This window comes from Tenrec ecaudatus, chromosome 16 (genome assembly GCF_050624435.1).
Source record: "Tenrec ecaudatus isolate mTenEca1 chromosome 16, mTenEca1.hap1, whole genome shotgun sequence".
NCBI classification, from domain to species: domain Eukaryota; kingdom Metazoa; phylum Chordata; class Mammalia; order Afrosoricida; family Tenrecidae; genus Tenrec; species Tenrec ecaudatus.
The window spans coordinates 67,078,556-67,105,977 of NC_134545.1; the positions used below are offsets into that span (position 1 = coordinate 67,078,556).

A 27,422-nucleotide genomic window follows, 5' to 3' on the forward strand; every position below is an offset into this window, starting at 1 on the left:
TTCCTATTTGGTTTAAATCTGTTTTCTTTGTGTGTGTGTATACATGTATTCTTTTATTTATTTATTTATTAATGATTTTATTGGGTCCTCTTACAAATCTTAGAACAATCCATTATTCAATTGTATTAAGCACACTTGTACATATGTTGCCATCAACATTTCCAAAACATTTCCTCTCTACTTGAGCCCTTGATTTCAACTCCTTTTATCTCCCTCCCTCATGAATCCTTTATCAATTATATATTATGATTATTACTTTATATCTTATACTGTCTGTTATCTCCCTTCACCCACATTCTGTCTTTTGTTGCTCTTGGTGTGTGTGTATGTGTGTGTGTGTGTGTGTGTGTGTGTGTGTGTGTGTGTCCAACCTTGTGATGGGTTCCTATCCCTTCCATCTCCCTGGCCTCATATCACTACTCCCATTATTGTTCCTGAGGGTTTTACCTGTCCTGGATGGCATGTGTTGAGAGCTCGTATCTGTACCAGAATGTTTCTTTATAAAACTCCTGCTTCCTTTAGAGAATGCTGTGTGCAGTGGCGATGGTGTGTGGGGATAGGACATCTTGAGAAAAAGCCTGACCTACGCAATGGAAATAGTTGAAAACATTGCAAGGAAAGCTGAGTACATGTATAGTGACACAGCATCATTTTGTTTCCATTTTGCTCTTTTGTAGGTAAAGACTTTGCATTTTGAATGCAATATTTGAAAGCCCTCCTGTCACTGAATTGATGTCATATTTACTCTCTGAAATACAATTAATACTGTCCAATCTGGATCATAAACATTGCTAAGATGTCTTTTTTAAATATAAAGACATGATTCCATTCTAAAGTTATTATGAAGCAGCTTTATATACATTACCTAATTTAGGACATACCTTATTCATATTTCACATATGAGGAAGCTGAAATTCCTGATAAGTTGTCTACCATTAGATGGGAATTGGAACAAAGCCAGGATATTTGGATTAATGTGAGAAATATGTGATTTGAGAGCTGTGTCATTTAAGAGCAGTGTAAACTTGCATAAGTCTATTCATTTCCCTGTAAATGTAAAAACTGACTAATGTATCTTGTATGCTCCCCAGATTTTTCATAAGGATCAAATAAAAGGATAATGAGATGATTATAAGGACAATTATGATTTTATTTCCACAGTTATGTGAAGATTGCTGAAATCAGATATATTTTTTTATTCTGATGCCTAAATTATTTCCCCCACCTATTTCCCTGAATCTTTTATAACTGAACAATGTCTTTCTATTTTAGGATAATGCCTTATATTTTACTGAATATTTTATGTAATCACTAATTTCTATTCTTATTTTGCAATTTTCACTTATATCCTACCTTGAAAATTAATAATATTACCAAGTACAATTATTTTATACTTTATGTGGCTTGGAATTCACATTTCTAGTATGATTGTTTGTACTCTTTAGCATCATAATCACCTGTATTACAGTCATTGAGTCAGTTCTGACTCATAGAGATCCTATAGGGCCAGGTCTTTCTGAGACTTTAAATCTTTATGGAAATGCAGTCTGACCTTTCTGCCGTGGAGCACCTGGCGAATTCCAACTCCTGACCATGGGATTAGCAGCACCCAGTGGAGCCCACTACTCTGCCAGTGCTCCATAGAATGTCCTGTAGGATTTGTTGAAAGCGAGTACAAGGATTCCCCCTAACAGTTTCTTAGCATAATATCAAATATTACATACAATTCCTCTTGAGAATTTCACACAATATGAAAACAATTTAAAATTAGAGTATTACCCAATTAGTACTGTGAAAAAATATTCTCTGTGTATTTGCTTTGGAACCTACATATCTATGGTGGACCTTATCTTTCAGCATGCCTCCACAAAAGAGACTGTTAAAGACTGATGACAGACTATATCCCCAATCCTTTTTCATTCATTTGGTGCAAGTAAATTCATTGATCTGCCAACTAGAAGGTCCGTGGTTTGAAACCACCAGCAATTCTGAGGAAGAAAGACCAATGTTGCTCTTATATAGATTTATATTACAGGAGAGGTTATGGGGTAGCTCAACTCTATCCCATAGAGTCACCGTGAGTCAGAATAAACTTGATGATGTGATGGGGGGGGGTGTTGTTAGGTGCAGATGAAGCAGTTCTGACCCGTACAACAGAAGAATTACACTGCCCAGTCCGGTGTCATCCTCACCAGTGTTTTATGCTTGAGACCATGGAAGCAGCCCTATGTCTACCCACCTTGCCCCCAGGGTCTTCTAACTTTGCTGGCCAACTACTTTACCAGGCACGCTGTCCTTCTTCAAGACTGCTCTCTCCTGGTAACAACCCTGAAGCACAGACGAAGGGTCTCTTCACCCTCGCCTTTTAGGAGCACTCTGGCTCTACTTCTTCCAAAACAGAGTGTGTGTTCTTTGGGAGTCCATATTCCTTTCAATAATCTTCACCAACACCCTAATTTCATTACATCCGTTCTTCTTGAGGCTTTCTTAACCAGTGTCCAACTTTACAGGCATAGAGAACCACTGGAGATACCATGGCTTGGTCAGGCACCTCTTAGTCCTCAAAGTAGTGTGCTTTCTTCGAAGACTTTAAGGAAGTCTGGTGGAACAGAGTTACCCAGAGTAACACAGTGGGTTTTTAAGCATACCTACTTCCGACTAGTTCCAGGGAGCTGATTGTGCTGCTCTGACATTTGATTGTGACAATCAATGTTCTAGATTGCTTTCTTCCAGTTACAATAGAACTGATTTTCCTAAGTTTACATTCTTATCCTTTTAACTCATCACCTGCATGTCTGAGTCCTCCTTTATGAAATTATTCTATAAGAATTATTTTCTGAGTTGTTTCGCTAAATCAGCCTATGAAAATTAAAACAATATTAAAGTAGGATGTCACGAGATGATAGACATTCATGAATACATGAGCCTTTAATTCTGCCCAACTATTTGAGCTCCTGGCTTCTCTCTCTGGTAGCAGGAACCCGCAAATTTTAGCTGCACGCTGTTTGTCAGGACCTCTTTTCCCTTCAAATGGTGAGAAGATAATTGCAGTTCAAGGCTCATTCCTCACATTTGGCATGATCGGAACAGCCAGACTACTTCCACGTTAGATGGATTATACGTTAGGGATAGTGTGGACCGGAATAGGGTGTATATAATAGATAATGAGGGAAAACAGAATTGGCTTGTTCTCTTGCTGACAGTCGTACTTATAAATAGCTTTAAAGATAAAGTGCTTGTTTTTCCTCAAAATTCAAAAATGGCACCAACATAAAGTAAGTAGAAATTTCTAAGGATCACTAATTGTAAGATTTATTATGAAGCTCAACTTCAAAAGAATTGTTGAATAGAGAAAAAAATTAGTTAAATGAATATTTCCATCCAGAAGAAGAGGTGGTTACATAACCCATATGTACACAGGCAAACCTGTAGGGTTTTTTTGGCCTTATGAATTCAGAATAGGCATAGTTCATCCTGGATGTCCAAAAGGAATGCATAACACAAGAAAAGGGCATGCTTGTCAGTTAATTTAAAGTAACTAAATGTATCCGCATGGTCAAGTGAGCCGCTTTATTTTGTAGCTGTCTGTAGTAATCACCCAAGGATGAGTCATTTAAAAGCCAATCTGGCTGGTTTGGTGCGTGCTGTTTTATTGCGTTTTCCTTTTGCCAGCAATGCACATTCGCCCCTAAATGTTTCACATCTGTTCTTTGTAATTTAGTGATTATGCGAAGGCCTGTGTCCTCCTTGTTTATGTTAAAAGGACAATGGGAAGCTTCATTTACATAAGATTTAAGAAGTAGTCTTGATGTTTTGGGTTCTGTGCTGAGTTTGCTACTCTAATTACAAGTGGACGTCATATCCATAAGAATGCTAAATGGTCAAAAGGTGGTTTCACTATTTGCTATTACCTTTGGAATCTAGGCCACAGAGTTGGATGGCTGGCCCTGGTGTTGTCCAGCTACTGCCATCACTGGACCATTACACTGTCTGCACAGAGGCCTGAGCCACTGGTTATGCTTTGCTCTGTGGTGATTTGAAATGTAAAATAATAGTGAAGCATATGGCGCCAGTCCCAGGACAAGCCCTATTTATAATTGTTGTACTGATGTGATTACTAATGTTTTTCATTGTGTTGTCAAAATTGTATACATATGCATAAACAATTATGTGGTAACAAACTGCAAGGTATGCCTGCTAAGTACATCAAATAAGAGGCTCGAATAATGTCATTTACATACGGAAGTGCTCAGGAGCTGTGATGGCTTAGTGGAGTACCAATCTTTTGCGTACCACAAGGTCTGCTGTTCAAACCCACCAGAAAGAGGAGACAACCACCTCCTAACAAGATTTAGAGTTTTAAAATCCCAACATGGCTGTTTCACTCTCCTCTAACGGGTTGCTGTGAGTCAGATTCGGCTTGATCACAGTGGATTTGGGGGTGGAAGTGCGTCCCGGAGTCGAGGAAAGTGGCTGCTAGGTGCATTTAGCAAAGACTTTAGAAAATTGTCTGTAATTAATATGTAGTGAATTACAGAGCAGGCATCACCGCCGCTGATATTTTTTTAGATTTTAAGAAATACACGCCCTTACACATGGTTGTTGTTTTGATACAGTACGAAGTATAGGATTTCTTCCGCTGCCCCTCCGAGAGAAATGCTCTTCTGACCCTATTGTGCTTATTACCAGCTGCTTGTCTTGACTATGGCAAGTAATTGACATGTACTTTCTTGTTTTGCATCTTTTTTCTGGCTTATGTATGCAAATAGCTATGATTGCCTCTTAATTGAATTTAACTCAGTCAGTTTAGAGAGCTAGGTGTTTCGTAAGGTAAAATGGCTTTACCAGATGTGTGAAAAACTATTTACCTAACATGAATAACTCTGTATCTTTGTAAGCAGTAAGGAGTCTCTGTGTCAGTATGCTGTATACCCTTCAGTTGATAAGGTTATTTCAATGATCCTTATCTAGCAAGAATATGGGTATAAACAAATCTAGAGTGGAGCGATATATGAATATAAAATGATCCTGGGAATAAGATAAATATTTGGTTTTCTGACTATGAGCATTTTTCTAAATTCTAGTTGTGTTTCTTCCTGCTCAGAAATAAGAATAGGGCCTTCCAAAGCTGCATCATAATACATGATTATTACATAGAAACTCTGTATTCTACATGCATGGAAACATCTGTCTACTTTCTCAGTTAGTGATCTCCACATATATTCTTCTTAACCAATCTATAGTTGTCCACAGATAAATAATATATGTATATAATTTCAGCAAAGCACTCCATGAGAACTACAGCTGATTCCAATGTGAAATCGTGGCATATTCTTGGGAATTATTTATAGCAATGGAAATAGCACATTATAGCCCCATACAAGGCTTTCAGCCAATACTTATTAATATGCATGGTGTACCTTTTGCTATTATTCATAGAACTTTCAAAACTGTATATCCCATTTCAAAAATTATACATATAGCAAATATCTTTTAGAATTCAGGCTATACACCCTTTTGGTCATAGGTATTTTTTAGTGGTACTAAGAGATCTATCTGTTCTGCAGTTGGCATAATCAATAATACAAACATATTTTAAGATCACCCACAATGTAAGTTTTTTATGCTTTCAGACGTAAACTGATTTTCAAACATATCCAGTGTGTGTTCCATAATTGTGGGACTTTTTCAGTTTCAAATGAACACAGTGTGTTCTGTATGTGTGAGAGAGAGACAGAGAGGAAAAGGTGGGACAGAGAGTTATGACACTGCTATGGCTGTTCAAAAAAGTATTTTATATAAATGGTACAATTTAAACTCTTAAAATTTAATCCTTATAAATGGATCTTTAACATAAAAGATGTCTATTCATAAAAAATAATATCAACGAGAAGACTATATTGAGTTCGTTTATCTATTATTCTATAATATATATCATTATTATCTCTACGACCCAATGAGAAGTCATGACTACAAAATCAAATGCTTAAAGTGATTTAATGGTTGATTATCAGACAAGGTAAAGTGTGTAGTAGGATGCCAAATGTAAATACTTTTTTTAAACCTATTTTATTTACTCTTTGGAGAAACCATTTATTTAGAAGAAAAGAGATCAATACTAACTATTTGAACAAATTTTCAAAAGATAATAATTTTGAAACCCCAAATTATAAACTATTTGAAAAAATAGCATTAAAAACCACAAAAGCAGATTGACAGCAAAAGGGGTGCATTCAGCGTTTCCTTTCCAAGTCCCCATCATGGTCAACAGTGGAGAGGAATGGGTGGGGGCATGTGAAATGCAGAAAGTGAGCACTCCTCTTCTAGCACCTCCACAGCAGTTTCTGCAGCCAGACCAATGACGAAAGCACATGAATTAGTTCCTCAGTTTCCTGGTGGAAACTTCAAAACAGTATAACATTTAAAAAATTTTCCCAAACATATCCACTCTCAAAAATATTTTGCTGGATTTGGTTGGGGGTGCGTATGCGTGTGTTTGACAGCATGTGACAAAAGAAAACCCGCATTGATAGAATGTTGGGGAGCACGTGACTTGTGTATAATCCCCATATTGATGCAAAGGACTAAGCGCTGCTTCTGTGAAGAGTGCAGCCACAGAAGCTCTGGGCACAGCCACTCCGAGTGCACGTGCCTACCATGGACATGATTTTATATGATTGGGTTTAGGATTTGCATTAACATTACTATTTTCAGGTTTTTTCAATGTTAAAATTCATTGAAGTTTGAAAAAACCTGTTGTTGATAAGCTATCTTATGATTGTGCGCACTGAGCACCTTATTGCGTGATAATACCTAGAGAGGAAAACACTTTGCTTTCCTAGGTTTATAGGGCTGTTTCATTAAGGATCCCAATTTATAATGGATTAGAAGCATTTTTATAGTACTGATAATTTACTTTAAGTTAATGTAAAGGTAATTTGGTGTTAGTATAATTGTATTTATCTTATTTGGTCATTCTATTATGTGAAGCTACCATTCCTGTATTAAAATGTACAAACCATTTCTCTTTTCAGTGAAGATTGGAAAAGCACACCACACATGGATTTGATCATGAAGTTCAACTAGCACTCTTGGACATGGAATGCCTAGCTGAAGACTCTAAAAGGTCAAGGAAAGAGTAGCAAGAAGATTCAAGACCACGTGACCTAATGGTGAGTGTTTGCTTTGCTTTGTTTTTGCCTCATATCTCTTGATCTGGCTCCAAGAGGCAGGAATTCCAGACCCAAGGAATGGGCACTGGTAGAAAAACCTCATAAAGAAGCCCATTCTTTCTGGTCCATTGCCTGAGCGGTGCCCATGCCCAAGAGAAGGAAGGAGAGCCACTCATGAGTTGCCACCTAAGCTCACAATGAATGACCACACGGACAATGAAATTTAACATCATGAAAAATGTGCTCTGAGGAACACTGCTTGGACTTACAGACATTTAGATTTAGTGAAAACAAATGAAATAAAATTGCTAAATTGGCTACAATCCTAGGGAGTATATGTTCTCTTCCAAGATGTTAAGACACTTAAAATAATAAGTCCATTTCTGTGCAATAAAACTCTCTAAATTGAGGTGTTCAGGTATATGGTTTAATAACCTGTATTATCATTTCATTTTTATTAAGTCGAGTGGAGGCATTCAGATAGTTGTTAGGTTGCTGCTTATGTATTTCTAGCATTTGTTATGCAAAATAAGGATTCAGGCCCTAGAGCACCAGAGCCAAATTCACAAACTCCAAGTAAGAGAGAAAGGAGAGGTTTTTAGAAGAGAACGCCAGTGAGGAGTCTACAGCAACAAATGCCTCCTTAAAAGAATATTACATATTTTTACATTTGTAATCTAGACCCTGGTCATGTGCAGATATTTTCCATACTTTTAAGTCTCCCTATAATCATGGGATGCAATTTTTGACTTTTAGCAAGTAGACAGAATATTAAAATTCCTCAAGTTTTAGGTTAATCTCAACTAACGAACAACCTGAATTAACCACTTGACTGCTAACAGACAGCTGAGACAAAAGAAGGAGTTCTCAGTATTCTGGACATCAAGATTCAGCATGTTGTCCCCTGCACAGTTGAGCGAGTGCTAAATATTCCAAAGGGATTGAGATAGGGGACTGGAGGAACACAGACTCATGTATGCTAACTTTAGTAAACAAAAAAAATATGGCATAGATTAGGCTACGTGCAACAAGGACACCTATGCGCCACCTCTGTTCTCATTAAAGGGAGCGGTTTTGCTTACAGACCGAAGGAAAGGGTGTCTGGGGCGGGTGCAGCAAAGGAATCGCAGAGACTGCTTCTGCTTCAAAGTAGACACACCAAAATGCATTACATGATCTTGGATATTTATTTAAAGAATAATAGGTGAGGCCAGGTATTCATTGTGACACTCTGTGATAAAACATCATTGAGTTTTGTTACTATTGTTCTGATATTAAAATTTGAGAGTTAAAGGGTTTTAAAAGTACATCAACATCACTCACGTTTAATAACTCAGATAATATCATACTGATGGGGCTCACATATTTCCTATGTTCTTTTATCTTTTATGTCCTTGGATTTCTAAAGGCGTTATTATCTTTTCTATATTTGAAGTGTTTTTCTATGATTATCAACTTTCAGATATCTTTCATCTTAGTGTTTTTTAAAAAACACGTTTTAATAAAATCATAGAAGAGGAAACACCATTAGATTGTACATATTGACAAATATCTTGAGCTTGATCAAATTCCTGAACATGAATGTGGTAAATTGCAAATTTCTTCAAAACTGCATAGCAGAATTATGGTTAATTCTACTTTTATTTCCCAGATTACCTGATTAACTTTTAAATTAATTTTAAGACATCACAATAATATACCTTGATGAAGTTTTATAATATAAATACATCTCTATAGTCAGCACTAGATTTGTGTGTATGTATGTGTATACATAGATGCATATGTGTATGTGTGTATATAGATATACACACACAGACATATATACACAACATAAATGTGTATATGTTTACACATAGATACACACTTCCATATACACAAACATATATAAGGGTACACACGCATATACACTTTTGACTTAGTTTACCACACCACCACTGTTATCCCAAAGGAGGAAACTATTTGGATTTACGCCAAACCAAAAGTTAGAATCCTTCTAACTTTTCACGTTGCTATTATTGTTGTGTGCTCTCGGGTGACTTTCCACTGGTGCTGACTGAATGACTGACACAACAGAGTGAGGAACTGCCCCTTGCCCAGTACTGGCCCAGTCTCACTGTCTTTGTTATAGTTAAGTCCATGATTGAAGCCACTAGGCCATTCCATTTTCTTCATGGTCTTCCTACTTTGAACATCATCACAATGAAATTATATAATATTTACTGTGCTATGAGTGACTAGTTTTGCTTAATTCTTGGAATTCATTGGTTAAAATTGCATTTGGAGTTTCTTCACTTTTATTGCTTTGCAGTATTCTCTTGTATGATTATACCATAATTTATTCACCCATTGTATAGTGAAACACATTTTGTTGACTTTTACTTTGAAATGTTTTGATGTGAGTGTCTATGAACATTCTTCTTAAAAAAACATATGTCGTATGCCTTCGTGTGTGGCATATACCAGGAAATGAATTCCTAGGTCATAGATGCATGTATTCAGTTTTGGCACATACTACCAAAATGGTAGAGAGCCAGTATACCAATCTACATGCACAGTCAACTTGTGAAACTTCCAGCTATCAAACAACTGTGCTTCAGTCTGTTAAATGAATAAAGGTATCCCTTTTATATTATAGCTTGTATTTCCATTTCTGATGATTCATCAAGTTGAACACAATTGCATGTGTATATTGGTCATTATATTTTTAAAGTTCTGGTTCAAGTTTCCTCTGTTTTTCTAATGAGCTACCTTTCTTTACCTGGTTACATACATTTTATGGATATTTCAAAAACACTTCTCCTAGTCTGTGATTTCTCTAATACTGTCTTAATAGTATCTTGATTATAAATTAGTTGATTTTCCAGTTTGATAGTACTTTTTGTGTTCTAAGAAATATTAACCCATTCTGAGGACACCACAATATCTTTTTTTGTTTCCTTTTATTTTATGTATATTTATGTTTACATTTATATTTATATATCTGATAAGCAATGCATTCTGAATTCAGTAACAGTAGTATTCTATACATGAATGGTAGGGCTGAGTTGGAGAACTTCATTCCAGCATATTATCTTATTTATTGAAGGAATACCTGAAAAAGTTTGTTGATAGGCTGTTCTGATACATTGACTAAGAATGAGAATTTTTCCTGGACTGTGGTATAAAACAAAACAATCAATTTCATATATTTGTTGTTAAATACAAGCAAGTATAGATTCAAGATATGTAGCCAATAGCTGTTAAAAATCCCTATTATTTTTAAGAAGGAACACTATTAATGTCCTTAAGCCGGTAATGAAAATAAATAATACAATGCTGAAACTATTATTATAAAATGGACATTCATTGTCAAATTATCTCTGAAAGTATACCTGAAATGTTAATGGTGGCAAAAGGATGTAGACTGTTTTTATTTATGGGGCACACTATACAATAGGTGACTGGTAATATTACTTAACTATTATTAAATATTGTCATTTCTACTTAAATGTTCTGCTGATCAACATGATGAAGTATACTATCTTCCCCTGTTACACTTATTAATAACTGCTATTCTATACTACACTCAATATATAGTTTGATGATTTTCACTTCTTAACAGTTTTAATGGCATAGAATGAACATATCATACAATTAAATAGTTTAAGCACTTAAAGAGTTGTAGAATCTTCTCCAAAATTGATTTTTAAAACATTTTCTTATTTGTTGTACTTACTGTTATTGGCTCTCATTTCTCCCCAATCTCCCCACCATCCTCCTAAGAAACCACCCATGCGGCCACCGTCGCTATAGTTTGACCAATCCTGGATTTCATACACAGGAAATACCCCGTCCAACAAATGCAAACAAACAACTCACTATACTCTCCGTGATAACAAGGCTAGGCACCTCCTTGCTATTTAATAAAACTTCTCAATGTGGCAGTTTTGTTACAGAAGCACTAAGTAACTAAAACAGCTTTCCATCTCGAATGGTACTATGCTTCCAAATGCTACTGAAAATGCTTCCAAGTGTATGCGCCCTGTGTGCAGGTCTCTGCATGTACAACGCAAATAACTGGTGAAGATAACATCAACTGAGCTCACATGTAAGAACCGCAGCAGTCTGTGTGGTTCAAGTATTATACACAATACAATCCAAATCCAAGGGGAGATTGGTGTCAAAGGTTAAATTATGAACACCTGCATTGCAGAAGGCTATGGATGACATTTGTAGCCCCAAATCCATTTGCAGGACCCACACATGAATTAAGCCTCTGTTAAATCCCCTCTGACCTATTCATAGTGACCTGTGCAGTTGAATGAAACACTGCCCTGCGTTTGAGCCCGTTGTTGCAGCCACTCTATCAATAAACTCCATCAAAAGTCTGCGTTTTCACTGCCCTTTGACTGTACCCAGCATGATATTCTCTTTTTCCTGGTATGTCCTAAGTATGTGAGAGGAGTCTCATGATCCCTGCTTCCTGATAGCATCACCATTGTCACTCTAAGGAATATTCTGCCTGTACTGCTTCCAAGACAATTCTATTTGTTCTTTGGGCAGTTCATCATATTGTCAGTATTCTGGCCAGAACCAGAATTAAAATGCATTGATTCTTCTCTCTTCATGAAGAACCATAATGGCCTTGGTATTTAATGGGAAATTTGCATATGTTTACAGGATTATATCTTATGGAGAAATTTTCTGATATATTTTCTGATTTGAATGGACTTCTAGTGTGATTAATAGACTCTAGGAGTATATGACAAATCATTCGCTGTATGGTAGAGTTGGGTGAGAGGGAGATCATCATGTATATTATTGGGAATGTGGAGGAATCTCCTGGGGGTAGGCAGCAAGTAAACATTCACCAAAAAATGTGGCATGTGCAAACACACACAGAATGAATAAAAACGGAAGATCTGGAGTTTATTTTATGTTTTTGGAGTCATTCTTGGTAAATTGAAGAAACAACTATATTTTTAATTGGAAATTTATGTAAAACCTAGTTTTATTGTGTTGTCTTATGAAACATATGGCAGCAATATCAATTAGTTTGATCCCACTGTGAAATTTTTTTTACAATTTTTATGAACATATGTCTCACTATACTTCCTACATTGTACCAATTTCTCCTCATTTTATATATGTATGGTAATTGTTGTCTGGAAATGTAAATATAATTTGTCCAGTATTGCACATGTGAAAGTGTTGGAGATGAGATTGGATTTGAGATATGTTGCCTCCAGGAACAATTTTTTATCTCAATCACCTATCTTAAAGCTTTCTGTGGATAATTAGCCACATGTGTTAAAGAGAGAAAATTACAAAATTAGAATTTTTATAAACAGTCTTCCATCCACACTTACCATTCAAATATCACTAAGTATTAAGTGAAAAATATCATTTTGACCTTTAAAAGGAAATCTAAGAAGTCTTTTTTTTAATAGCATTGCTATAAGGTATGGAATATTTTAATGACATATTTCAAAATATATATTTTCCAGGAAGATTAAATGAATGTGTGCCAAATATAACCTGATGAAGATTTAGAAATGTAGTTCAATATATTATTATTATGAAGTGAACTGGTATTAGCTACGTCTTTCATGATGCCTATTGGTACTGGCAAGTCAGTCCCACCAATAGCGACACTGGAACAACAGAACGCCATACTGCCTGATCCTTTGCCTTTTTCACAATTGTTACAACCATCATGTCAATCCATTTAATTGGGGGGCTTCTTTTAAATGATCCAAGCATGATGTCTTTCTTCAAGGACTGATCTCCCTGATAACTTTTCTTAAGCATATGAGATAAAGTCTCTCTATCCTCCTTTTCTGAGAGCACTCTGACTGTAGCTCTTAGACAGATTTGTCATTCTAGAAGTCCATGGAAAACTAATTATTCTTGGTCGGCATGAAAATTCAAAGTCACCAAGTCTTTAGGTTTGAAATGTTTTTATTATTATTATTTGTCATTGTTTAACTTTTACATATCATGATCAGATAAAAATAGCATCACTTGGGTAAGGTTCACCTTGGTCCTCAAAGAGGTATATATGATTTTTAATACTCTAAAAGAAGTAGCAGATTTTCCTGGTGCAGTACATCACTTGATCTCTTGACTGCTGCATGAAAGAGCATGGATTGTGGATCCAGGTAAAACGAAATCCTCGACAACTTCAACATGTCCTACTCCTATCATGATGTTGCGTAATAACTCAGTTGTGATGTTTGCTCTCATTACCTTAAGTGCAATCCTCACTAAAGACTGTATGTAGCCTTGGATTTTCATCAGCAAAACACCCCAAGTTTCCTGAACTTTCAGCAAGATTGTGTCATCTCAAATCACAAGTTCAATCTTCCTCCAATTCTGAAGCTGTGTTCTCTTCACATATTCTACTTCGTTAGGGTATTTGCTCACATGAAAATGGAAAGTGTACAGTGAAAAGATACAACCCAGATGCATATTTTACATGATTTTAGACCATGTTTTTTCCTCTTATTCCCATTGAACAATGATCATTTCATCTACATACAGATTCCATATGAGCACAATTAAATATTCTGTAATCCCATCTTTTTACAATTTTGCATAATTTGTTTGATCCACACAGTTGAATTTATTTCCATGATCAATAAAACAGATAGGATATTTCTGGAATTGGGTGGTTACAGTCAAGATGCATCTGACATCAAAAATAATAAACCTAATTAATTCTATTTGCTCTTCTGAATCTAGATTGGATTTCTGGCAATTCCTTTTAGATGAACTGCTGCAGCTAATATTTAATTATTAACTAAAATTATTTTGACCATATTTTATTTGCATATGATATTAGTAATATTATTAAATGATGGACACATACTGTTGGGTTGTTATTTTTAGAAGAATAATGTTATATATTACATTATAAATTACTCATTTAAATATAAAAGTGATCATCTAAATTAAAAAAAATTTGGAAAATATATATTTATAATGTGGGTTTCAGGGGAAAGAAAGAGTGCATATACATGTTCCTGATATGCTACTACTTTAACTACTGGAAATATTGTATATGTATGTGTTTAAGTTATGTGTCTAATTTTAATTACTTATGTAATATTCACAATAGTGTAACAATCTAAACTAAAAGTCAAAGCACTCCTCTTTAGAATAATTCTGACATACATTCATTCATTTATTGAACATGTATTGGAATCTCATCTACAAAATCCCTTATATTTTCACAGAGGTCAACCCATTAAAAAATTTTGCTCTTTCTGCTAAAGCAAAGACATAAAATTATCTAAATGTCTATTACTTATGTACAATTTTAATAACATATATCTAGTCATGTAATTCTGTGTGGCTATTTAAATAATAATCACACACTCCAGGTAATTATATTCTAGTTATTTAAAATGTAAAAATCTCACAGTAACCATTAGAAAACAAGAAGGTTGGGAAGTCATATGCTGAATTCCTAATATTAGTTGAGTGGTAGGGTGGGAGGCATGTTTCAATCTCTACTACTTATGCCTTAGATGGTTCAAAATTGTTGGAGGTAATATTTTAATTTGAATTTGAAAAGTAAAATCAAAGAGAATAAAATTAGATAAGAGAAGTTTGCTCTTGAGAGGATCCAAGAGGAGGCAGTTACTTATTCAGTAAAACTAACACACGAGTGTGGTTTACATAGATCTGATTCTCATTTGACTCTTAAGATTTCCTTGCAATTCAGAATTGTGAGAATTTATATTTAAGAAGGATAAAGGGAGTGTTACAAAACAAGGTTATGTGTAGTATTTTTATGCAAATAAAAATACCTTCCTTTTTGAAAAATACACATTCAAACCAGAGGTTACCATGGGAATAGTTCAGAACCTAAGGGGTGCTCTTCTGAACAAAAAGAAGAGGTCGATGAAGTTAATAATTGTTACATACCATGGACATTTAAAAATTATTATATTACATACAACTGCTAAAATCCATTTTAATTATGAGGCAAAAATTCCATTATTATTCTTGATTAAAACTATGGGAACACACACACACTCACCTGAGACAGGTGAGTTTATTCTGACTCACCAAATACTTTGCTGAGTTTTATGGGAATATACCAAAATTGAATTTCACAGAGATCTTTATTTGATGTTGTTTTCTTGGACATAATGTTAGTAAAATAAATGTACTCACATTTTGTGTCCGATTTTTTTTATTTTAAATTTCAAATACAATGTGAAATTTACTTTTTAAATTTATATTTTTGCTAAGGCACAAAGATATATAGGAGACCAGTAATGAGAATATGATTTACTATCTTTGAAGTTATAATTTATTCATAACAGTCTCCTTATGAGGGGGTTGTAAAAGCATTTGGTATATTGAATTTAATTTTTTTAATATTGAAAAGTCCCCTTACAATTAGTGGTAAATAAAAGTAAAAAAAGATAGCTGTATACATGGATTTATCCTAACACCACCAAGTATTGTCTTTTTATCAAATATTATGAAACAGATATGAATTACTCTCTTAGATGTTATTTATTTGTTAAATATTAGTTTGAAATAAAAATATGTTTGCAACCTCAAATTAGGTTGCTGTAAATTTCTGCTAGTCTAGTTGTTTTCTCATTAATAAATAGAAATTATTTTCATATGAGCTATAAAACATACTATATTTTTGTGTGAATCAAATATTTGTTATTCTGAGCAGCATATTAAAGATATCCCACAAATGTACTTATTCATTCTTAATTTTAGAACATTTGCATTATGTTTAATATTTGCCTTCTCTGGGTAAAATGTCTTTTAATTTTTATTGTAAAAGTTTTGTGTGTGCACACAGACACACATACCTAGAAGTAGAATTGCCTTGTAATATAGCAATCATGTGTTTAATTTCACAAGTAATTTATTATTAATTTATGGGTTTTGTTCTTCTAATTTCCCCCTTTATTTCACCATTTTTAGCACTGCTAGACTGTAATAGCTATCTTTATGGATTTCCATAGGACTGAAGAATTACCTTGTATATAGGATTTTCAGTGTTAAAATTGGGACAGTCTTAGACAAGCTAGTATGGCTCATCACCCTAATAGTACAATTTATCATGTTTTTTTGGTTTTAGCTTAATGTTTTTATTTGTGTTTTTTTTAAAAAATATTTGCCTAACTAGAAGGGGGAAATGCTCCTATGTTTTCTTTTAGAACCATGATACATTAACTTTTATGTACACCCAGAGGCACTCTGAATTAATTTGTGCATGTGGTGTGAATTATGCATGGATGCTCACTCCCAAAGTCACTCCCTGCCCCAGTCCATGTACCTGCAGGGTCATTTGCTGAGGAGCCGTTCATTTCCCTTTCTCTAAGCACCATTACTGAAAAACAACGAGCTACTTAGAGTCTACATTATTTCTTCATTTAGAGTAGCATTTTGTTTATCTGTAAGTCTTTTGAATTTCCATAATTACAGAATTAATTTATTGATTCCTAAAAAGAAAAAAACTTGTTGAGATTATCATTGAGATCCTATTGAATCTTAGATCATTTGGGAGAAAATTATAGCCATATTATTGCTATATTTGTGATTCAATAATTCCAATTTTAAACATCACCTAATGTAGAGAAATTTAAATATTTGTTCACGTAAAACTATTTATCTTTATATTTACCCCAATAATCAGTCAAAATTGAAATCAATTCCTTATCTTTCAGAAATGAGTGGATAAACTAAAGTACAATACACCCATTTTATGGAATATTCCCAAATTAACACTATCAGTTTTAGGTTCAGTTTTTTTGTGGTTTCAAAATTTATTGTCTTGAACCAGATTATTTGTTACTGCATGACCAATACATACTCTTCCCAATTGCCTCAAATAATTGCCTTCAAATCTTAGATTGTCACCTCTTCCCTAAATTTGAGCCATTAAAATTGTAATTTTTAGTTTCTCTTCTCAACAATAAGAGGAAGCATAGTTATGCAAAGCCTTTGGAGGCGAATGAGCAGAGTATATACCTCAAGAATGTTCAAAGGAGCCACAACCCTTCTTTATTTATCACAATGTTTACAAAACACTAGGAAATTTGGAAGGAGAAATGGGGCTGAACAGTCAAGAATGTGTCAAGATGTTTATCTGATGGAAACTGCCTTGGGAAAGAAGAAACCACGGAAGAGAGAAGCCTCGTCCGTTTTTCTGAACGTGAGAACATGATTTCCTGGAAGGTGAACAGAAGTGGCAGAGCTCTGCGAGCAGTTGCCCGTGTGAAATGAGCTGGGAAGAAAGCAAGAGGATGCATGAGTCTCTCAAAGAGACATGCACTTTGTATTTGAATGAGAAGCTAAGCAGAAGTAATTCAAAGACTTGAGATGATTTGGTTTGATGAGACAAAAGGGAGGGTTTTCTAGAACAAATTTTGCTTAAATGAATATTGAAAAAAGGAGGATGAATTGAGAATTCCTAAAGAAGTCTTTTTTAAAAAAAAATTGTGGTCTTGGTTTGCTAAACAATAACATTCATATAGGTATTGTATGACCCAGTTTATAACCCACTTACAAGATTAGTAGGAATAAAATTCATAGATAAAAGGCGCACCAGTTCAGTAATAAACTCTGAAGGATGAAATTGTAGGATAGTTACATTTTCCAACTTCTTCTGAAGTCAATCTAAAATAGAAAAATTAAGTGTCATGCACAGAGAATTCACCCATGAAGAGTTCCCACTCGCTCACTGCATGGAGGTGTGGTCTCTGACTCCCGATGGAACATACTCGAACTATCACGAAGGGTTTCTGAGAATATAGCTCTACAGGAGTTGAAGGCTCATCTTTCTCCTAGGGAAGGGAGGCTGAGCGTTTCCTCTGCTGACCTTGTGCTGGGCCGGTGTACACTTATCCCATGACACCACAGGGCTGCATCCACATGAAGAGACGGGGTATAAATAAGAACTTCATGTTTTAATTAGAGGCATAATTTTGGAAGACTACAGAAAGATTTTTTGGTAGGAATTTCCGGTTGAATTTTGTTCTCCAGTATCTGGATTAAAGGCCGAGCTCCTGTAAATCTTGATGTGCTCATGTGTAGAAGAAGTTTTCCTTTTGTTATATTAATGAGGTCTAAGTTTAATCACTCAAAATCAAACCAAAACCAAACACACCATGGCCCTCAGTGGACTCTACCACCCAGTAACTCATAGAGGGCTTCCAAAGCTGTGAATCTCCTTGGGCAGCTCGCCGCCTCTTTCTGTCAATGGGGCGGGTGGACTTGAACATGAACTTTGAAGTCAGCAGCCTATGCTTACCTGATGGTGCCAGCCAAACAGCAAATTACATACAGAGGCGTACCCATGGGACAGCTAGACAACGGAAGCAGAAACGATACAAAAAACTCCAACTGCTGGTGGACACCCGAAACTAGGGGAGGCTCCCCCAAAGAATCAGCAAAGCTGGGTCTCCCCTTGGCTATGTAACCTCCAATACATGAGACAATCGTTCGTTGTGTTTGGTTTTTATGGCACTTGTTTGTGACAGTATTAGGGAAGAAAGGCAGGAGTCTATTTTGTTATGGTGGTGTTTTATGTGTCTATTAGGAAACTAAGCCAGGAGGCAATTTGGTTAGATTTAAGTCATTATCTACTCAAAAGGAAGCAAGATAAATTGCTTCCAACTCATAGTGCACCCCACAACCCACCCCAGGTGTCAGGGTAGAGCTGTATGCCTTAAGGTTGTCATGGTGTTTGCCTTTCAGGTGTAGACTGCCTGGCCTTTCTTCTGAGCCACCTCTGGGTAGACGTAAACCTTGAATTGGTCAGTTACCATTATCAGTTACATGTTGGTTTGCTACACTATGAAAAGAACCATGGGCTTCCAGAAGAGCAAACACATCTGTCTCTGAAGTACAGCCAGAATGCTCCTTAGAAACAAGGATGGTAAGACTGCTTTGGACAAGCCCCGAGAGACAAGTTCCTAGAGAAGTACAATATGCTCGGTAAAGTTGCTGGGCAGCAACAAAGAGGAAGATTTTCAACAAGATGGATGGACACAGTGGCTTCATGGAACGGCTCAAGCATCAGAATAGTTGTGAGTGTGATGCAGCACTGTTTTGTTGTGTATCTGGTCTCTGTGAGTCAGTACTAACTCAGCGGCACCTAACTATAGCTGCAGGATCTCGTAATCTTCTGTCAAGGTAGACTTAAATTGCCTTGAAGTACCCTAGAATAACAAGGAACATAAAAGTGTCATACAGATACTCATACTTGGGGGAAAAATAAGTCTGTTTGCAATACTTCATTTACTTCATTTGTTCTTGATGAGTAAAGAGTAATTTAGTGAAATTCAATTAAGTTTAATTCAGGTCAATATCCACCCTTATTAAGTGTTGTGTCTTATCACGCAAATATCGATGCATAGTATGCGCCGTATAGCCGATTACTACTGTGCTTCCAGGATTTTAGGTTGTCTACTTTAGGAGCAGATTATACGGGCTTTTCTTCCCAGGGACAGCTGGTGGCTTCAAACTGTTCACAACGTGGTTACTGGCTGGGTGCTCCATGATTGTGCCGCTATCTTTACAGGAAGACGGAGACGATCGTTTTCAACTGAAGGGCTTGCACCCAAATTATTCTCCTGTAATTATAATATTTGTTTTTCATAAGCTGAAAGGAAAGGCAGACTATCATTGAAAGTCCTTTAGTATGATCCCACACTCTGCAGTAAAACTAGTACTTGCTAGTTTTATCAAAATCTAGTCTTCATCTTTTTATGAATAAAAGACTACTTACCTCAGGGAATTCTAGATTATTGAACTTTTTTGTATTTTTCTCATTTCCTATATTCACTTTCTCTGACATTTTCTTCCAAAAAAAGTCAGGAAAAGAAACTCACTGCCATCAAATCAGTTCTGACTCATCAGACATAGGATGCTCTCTACTGCGGAGGGGAGCTCTCCCATAGGGTTTCCAAGACTAACCTTCCAGGGAGCAAATGGCCATGTCTGCTTCCTAGAGAGTGACAAGAGGGCTCCAACAGATGACTGTTAGCATTTACCCTAACTGTGGCACAAGGGCTCCTGATGTCATGATTACTATTCCTGATGTGTTTCTCTCTTTTGTGCTCTTCATTTTATATTTCAGATGCAATTTTATTTGATTTTAATTTTCAGAAAAAGGTATCTATGAAAAACAAATTTGGAAATTGAGGTATTTTAAGTACCCAATAGTCCTTCCCTGATGCCTCAGGGTACTTGTTAATAATGCTCAGATTATTCAAGTAAAGACATCTGTTTTTACATGTTCAAGTGTAGATAGAGGCCTATATATAAGTATGTGTATATATGTGTTTCCGACAAATTATTTTTTATTCGTGGTACTCAACTTTAATTTTCATCTGATAGCTCTGAATTGTTTGGTCAGTAGTAGAAAATGGCCTCTGTGGGGACCATGGACAATTAGATGAATGTGGTTTCTGCATACAATAGAGTGGGGGTGCCTTAGATGTGGGTCAAAAGGCCACAGAGAACATGAGGTGAGATAGATATGTATTATATATATATCTACATATATAGAATGTGTTTTAATTCTGAATCTAGAAAGGGGAAAAGCATTGATATAGTTATTGCAATTTCACTGTCAAGAATGAAATGGTCCAATTTCCTTAATACTTTAAATATTTGTAGATACCTTTTGAAGATGCTTACATCTTCCTCCCTTTTTCTTTCTAGTGTGTTCTTTCTTGCTTAAAACAATGATGGGAAGGTGAAACACTAATCTTATTTTCTTTGTTTTCTCTACATTTGAATTTGCATATTTATTCAAATGTATATCAAGGAACTATTTCATAGTATCTTTGTGTTGGTATTGGATGGTGTCTCCTTGGTTTCATTGTTACAAGCAGTAAGAGATGCATTGTGAGAAGTAACATTTGAAGAGCATCAACAAATACAATGTAGAATAGCTAATGCATCCCAAATAACCATTATAGGGAAAAGCAAAAGTATCAGGAGGCAGACAGTCATTTTTTATTTAATTGGCAAAAGACAAATGTTAAGATAAAGAGTACGGAAGATGTTTATCAATTTTACAAGAAAGCTATTTGCATGAGAAAAAAATTATCTTTTCCAGAAATGGCTTAGCAATTTGTGCTAGTTGATAAGGTATGAAAATAGATTTTGAAATTACTTCCTGGTAATCTAATATCATTGATAGTTGTCAAGGTCTTTTATTATTTGCGTTTAAACAGTAGAAAGAGAGCATTGGAACTTCACAACTTAACAGACAGAAGTCATAAAGTAGCATAATGGGAACCTTTGGAAACTTGTTTGGTGGTCCGAGATCAGTGCTGACACTTAGAAGATACAATCAATATAGAAACAAAGCAATATTCTCAAGAAATCGATATTTCTTTTGACTCCCTGCTCAATCATGCTGATCCATGTCACCACCGACTTTCCTTTAGCGAAGGCTGTTGCAGTGTCAGCTCTCTGACAAGAATATGTAGAGCCAGGAGAAGATTTCCCGGCTTCTCCTCAGAGAAGAAATACTGCATCACAGGAGGACAAAGATGACAGTGTGGTTTTACTTCTGGGTGTGGATACGCTGACACACAACTTGGGCATTCCAGTACTAGTAGTTTGCACAAAGTGTGATGCCATCAGTGTATTGGAGAAGGAACATGGCTACAGAGATGAGCATTTTGATTTTATTCAGTCACATATCTGGAAATTTTGTTTACAGTATGCTGCAGCACTTATTTACACTTCAGTAAAAGAAAACAAAAATATAGATTTAGTATATAAATATATCATTCAGAAACTCTATGGATTTCCGTATAAGATTCCTGCTGTTGTTGTGGAAAAAATGCAGTATTTATTCCAGCAGGTTGGGATAATGATAAGAAAATAGGAATATTACATGAAAATTTTCAGACACTGAAAGCAGAAGATAATTTTGAAGACATCATAACTAAGCCACCTGTCTGAAAGTTTGTGCATGAGAAAGAAATCATAGCTGAAGATGACCAAGTGTTTCTTATGAAGCTACAGTCCCTATTAGCAAAACAACCAGCAACTGCACCTGGAAGACCCGTGGATGCCTCACCAAGAGTCCCAGGAGGCTCCCCTCGAACACCAAATCGATCCGTGTCATCTAATGTTGCCAGCGTGTCACCTATCCCTGCTGGCTCAAAAAAAAAAAATTGATCCAAACATGAAGCTGGAGCCACAAGTTAAAGTGTCCTGCCCACCATGGACCATTTCCATATAATAGTCATACTATACTTTGAACTCAGTCATACTTCACTCTTGAATTCTACTCACAACTCTGAAATGATTATTCATTGTTCTTCAATATGTAATTCAAATTCTTATGAGGACTTAAAAGCAGGTATCAACCAAATCTAATGATAAAATATGAGATAATTTTTTTTTAATTTCAAATTAGCAACATAAGTTTAAACAGTTATTTTGAGTAATGGTAAAAGTGTGGATTGATTCACTTAGAGATTTAAAATGGAAGAGTTTTTCCATTTTATGTCTTATAAAAAGTAAACCAATTAAACAATTGGAAGTAGTTTTATGTACAAGAAGAAGCTATTATCCATAAGAGCAGCCCTGGTATCACAGTAGGTGACAAGTTGAGCTGCTTCCAAAGGTCAGCTGTCTGATTCCAAAACCAGCCAGTCCTAGGAGATTTCTGCTCCCATGTTGATGTACAGTTTCATAAAATCAAAGGCTGTTCCACATGGTTCTATAGGGTTGCTAGGATTAGAAATCAGCTCAATGGAAATCAATTTGATTTTGTTTTGACATTATTCATAAGAATACAAGTTCACAAATGTTTCAGTACCTATGATTAATAAATTTACATATCTGAAAATTATAGTGTTGCGGTGCATATGTGGAACTAAACCACAAACATTGTCTTTATAAATTATCAAGGGCTCATGAGGGAGGGGGAATGGGGAGGGAGGGGAAAAATGAAGAGCTGATACCAGGGGCTTAGGTAGAGAGCAAATATTCTGAGAATGATGAGGGCAATGAATGCACTAATGTGCTTTACACAATTGATGTATGTATGGACTGTGATAAGACTTGTATGATTCCCCTAATAAAATGATTAAAAAGTATAAATCACATTGTCCTATAACCAAAATTAAAGTCACTACCATCAAATCGATTCTGAATGATAAAATCCTATGGGACAAAAGGAATGTTTCCTAAGGTTTCACAGAGAGTAAATCTTTATGAAAATAGATTCCCTCATCTTACCCCTGTGGAACAGACAATGGGTTAGGATCATAGATCTGTTGGTTGTTATCCAACAGCTTACTCCAGACACCACCGGGGCTCCTTTGATGCAAAGTACTGTACATATCAGTGAAGGTGTATGCCCTAAACCTCCCAGACGACACTCATCATTAGAGCATTTCTTTGATTAATATTGTAGGTGACTAGTGACATTAACTGCTTAGCTATGTCTAATTATTTCATTTTGCTGTTAAAAAAAATCCCAGATAGCTTGTCTAGTTCTTCGTCTTCCAAATGAGGATCAAATTATATAGCCTTGCATTTTTGTAGGTGGCCTCTTGTTTCTTAACGACTAAAAAACACAACTGTTCATCACCCTCTTTTCGTCCTCCTTCTACGTTTTGTTAACCAATTTGGACTACATCTCTGACTTGTTGGATTTTCGCTCAAATGGGTCAAATGTATATCTGCTCTCTATTACCTATATTTTAATCACACTGAAAGTATCACCTGGCATGACAGACCTAACTGAGTTCATATACTTTTGTCTAGAAGAAAGTACAAATAACTCTTTACACTGATTTGACATAATAAATGAATGTATTGATTCACAATGTTAAAATATGAAAAGGTATATACCATGTAGTGTATTATGTCATAAAATCATGTAGATATATAATTAATTTTGCATTCACTATAGAATTACACAGATTCATTCATATTCCTAATACTGAACCATCCACTCTGTTAGACAGAGGGCTTACTCTTTGATTTATCAATGGAGGAAGAGATAAGGTACATAGACCTTAGTCCTTCTTTGTAGTCACATAGACCTTAAATTAAAACTGAAGTCTTATTATAAAGGAGGGATAGACAGTCCATTCTAGATAGAAAACGAACAATATCAACTACGACACTCAACTCTTTAACAAGACAACTACTACAGGAGATATCCTCAGGCAGTTTGATTACAAAATGAATGTTCACATTTCATTGGAATGTATACAGGCCCAGAATATGTATACTTGAAGCCACAAGTGTTACTCACTTTTCTTAAATATGTTTGTGTAGCCCCAACCGTTTAGACCTTAGGTATGGGCCATTGCTTATCTTTCGCCATAGCTAAGTATATTTCCTATGTGTAGGATATTGCGTTACTGTTAGGTGCTGTTGAGTAGAGTCTGACTCAGAGCCACAGTACGTACAGTAAAATGAAATGCCACTGGTGCTGCGCTCCTCACAACCATCTGCATGTTTGAGCCTAGTGTTGTAGCTTCTGTGTCAATCCATCGCAATGGCAATCTTTTGTTGTTGTTATTGTTAAAGAAAAATGACCTCTGCGGTTGTTTCCCTCTTGATAGCAGGTCCGAAGTGAGTCTAGCCTTCCTCACTTCCAGGAGATATGTAGGCTATACTTCAAAACCAGATCCTTTTGTACTTCTGGAGGTCCATGACTTACTCAATATGATTCTCCAGCACTATATGCAAATGCATCAAATTTTCTTTGTCATCCCTTATTCATTGTTTAATTGAACACAAATAATTGAAAACACATAGGCTTAGTTTAGTCTGGTATTTTGCAACAGATATGCCCATTACAACAGATCACCTACTCTTTTGACTTCTGCTTCCATGGTTATTGATTGTGGATCCAAATGAAATTCTTGACAACTTTCTACTTTTGTTACTAGTCACCATAATGCTGCTTACTGGTCCAATTGTGAGGCTTCTTATTAGCCTTATGTTAAGAGTTATCCAGGATTAAGGCTGTAGCTGTCATTTAATCAATTAAGTGCTTCAAGTCCTCTCAGCAAGCATGGTTTATTATCTTCACATTTGAGATTTTTAAAAGCCCTCATCCAATGATGATACAGTCAAGTTTCTCAGATTATCTGTTCAAGAGACAGATTGAATAAGTATGGTGCACACCTTTTGAATTTCTGGTTTAAATTCAGCAAACATGTATTATATGTAATAGAAATGACAAATGAGCTTAATGTTGAGGTAGGTGTTAAAAATCAACCCCCCCAAAAAAGCAAAACAAAACACAAGATTATTTATAATTTTATTTAAGATCTATAAACTCTAGTGTGGGCATTAATAGATATTCCTTTTGAAATATTCTTAAGCCTTATTTAATCATTTCAACCCTGTCCACATTTAGTAATAGGTAAATAATTGATATTTCTTAGAATGACTATTAGTGTAATCCAGTATCAACAAGATATGCATCATTGTAAACTATTTTATAAAAAACTTAACAACCATGTCACTTAGTATGGTTCCTTTGATGGGTTTATGCTAAAAAACTAACAATAATAAAAACAAAGCAAAACATACACTGTTGGTTTTGGATGACTGTACACCAGCCTGTATAAAAAAATTATACAAAAATAAACATTTTAAAATATCCTATATGCTATTACAGAAAGCACAGTAATTCAAGGAAAGAGAAAAAAGTATAACTCAGTGTACGAAATTTGGAATTTCGTGTGCAATTTAGCATTGCAATTGAAATTAGCATTATAAAGTTTCAATTACCCACTCACTAGTCATGGAAGTATTGTAAGTTATGGCTAGATGTTGCCTTAAATGATGCTTATATGATTTATATAGTCCAGGACTCACAGGAGAGTGTAGGAGTTGCCATATTTCAACTCTGGTTTAGGGCTTTAAAGTGGTGTTAGATAGTTATTCACACACTAAAATGGTTCACCTTTCCTTTTATAGAGCATGATGATGGATGGTCCTTTGAGAACCTTGAAAGGAAATGTGGTAGTCTCAGACACTGAGTAATGCTTCTAGCATCTTTCTTAAAATCCACAACTGGTCAGCAGCCCAAACACACTGGGTTTTGTTATGCTTTCATTGTGCCAAGGTTAGCAAATTGAACATTTCTGAAAAGAATGATTAACTGATCTCCTTTATCAAAAATAAATTTACCTATAAATATCACCATGCTTGCTATTTTGTGGCATAAAACAGTGGAGATTGTTTAATAAACAAATAGGAATAAATTATATTGGACATTGGGAAATGACTATATTGTTTTAAGTCTTAAGCTGCATTACTTTTAATTTATAATTTTTAAAAATGCAACCTCTCTGCAATCTGAAATCTAATGTTTTATTTTCTCTGTCAAATGTTAATCATATATCATCATGTGTTTTTCATTAGACACAAAGGAGATAATATTTATAGAATCTCCTCAATATTGATGCAATCCTAGTATTTTTATAACATTTTTTCTTGATTAAAAAAAATAGAAAATAAAAGAAATATTGACAGTACCATGGGTCTTTGTTTCTTTTTGCTGCCTCTCCACTCTGCCAAGAATGACGTCCTTTCCAGAAACTGGTCTCTCTGAATAACATATCCAAAATACTTGAGACAACGTCTTGCCTTCCTTACTTCTAAGGAGCATTATGTCCCCTTTCCTTCAGAACAATTTGTTTGTTCTTTTGCCAGTCCAAGGTACTTTCAATATTCTTCACTGTGTTAGTCTGGGTAGACTAGATAAACAAATGCATAGACACTCATTTGTGTATAGAAAAAGGCTTTATATACAAGAGCAAACCAGACAAATTTAATATTGAGAAAACATCCCAACCCAGTCCAGATCAAGTCCATAAGTCCGATATTAGCCTATATGTGGGATACCAATCTATAAAGTCCTCTTCAGACTCACAAAACACATGTAATGATGCTGAATGCAGGAAGATCATAGGCCAGTGGGTGGGAAATCTTGTGGATCAAGAGGCAATGTAGGCATCTCGGTGACTTCTCCAGGTCCAGGAATCTCATTGCCATCAACATCGCTTCATGTGTCTGGTCAGTAGAGAGTCTCTCGGAGTGAGCAGAATGTGTCTCTCATCTCCAGGGCAGAAATACAGGAGTCCCCAGAATTCTTAGGAAAGTTCATGCCTACACAGGGACCTCATTGGCTGTGATCTAATTGACAGACTAGACTCCACCCCTTCACTCTTAATCCTCTCAAGTCCCCAATTGACACCAGATTATGTAACTATCACATTCACC

The 27,422-nt window shown here is 35.5% G+C and overlaps 1 pseudogene; it reads left to right on the forward strand.

Annotated features, from left to right (window-relative positions):
- LOC142428620 (cytoplasmic dynein 1 light intermediate chain 1 pseudogene) overlaps positions 1–22,343 on the forward strand; it is a 62,800-nt pseudogene extending 40,457 nt beyond the window's left edge.
- The last annotated feature ends 5,079 nt before the right edge of the window (positions 22,344–27,422 follow it).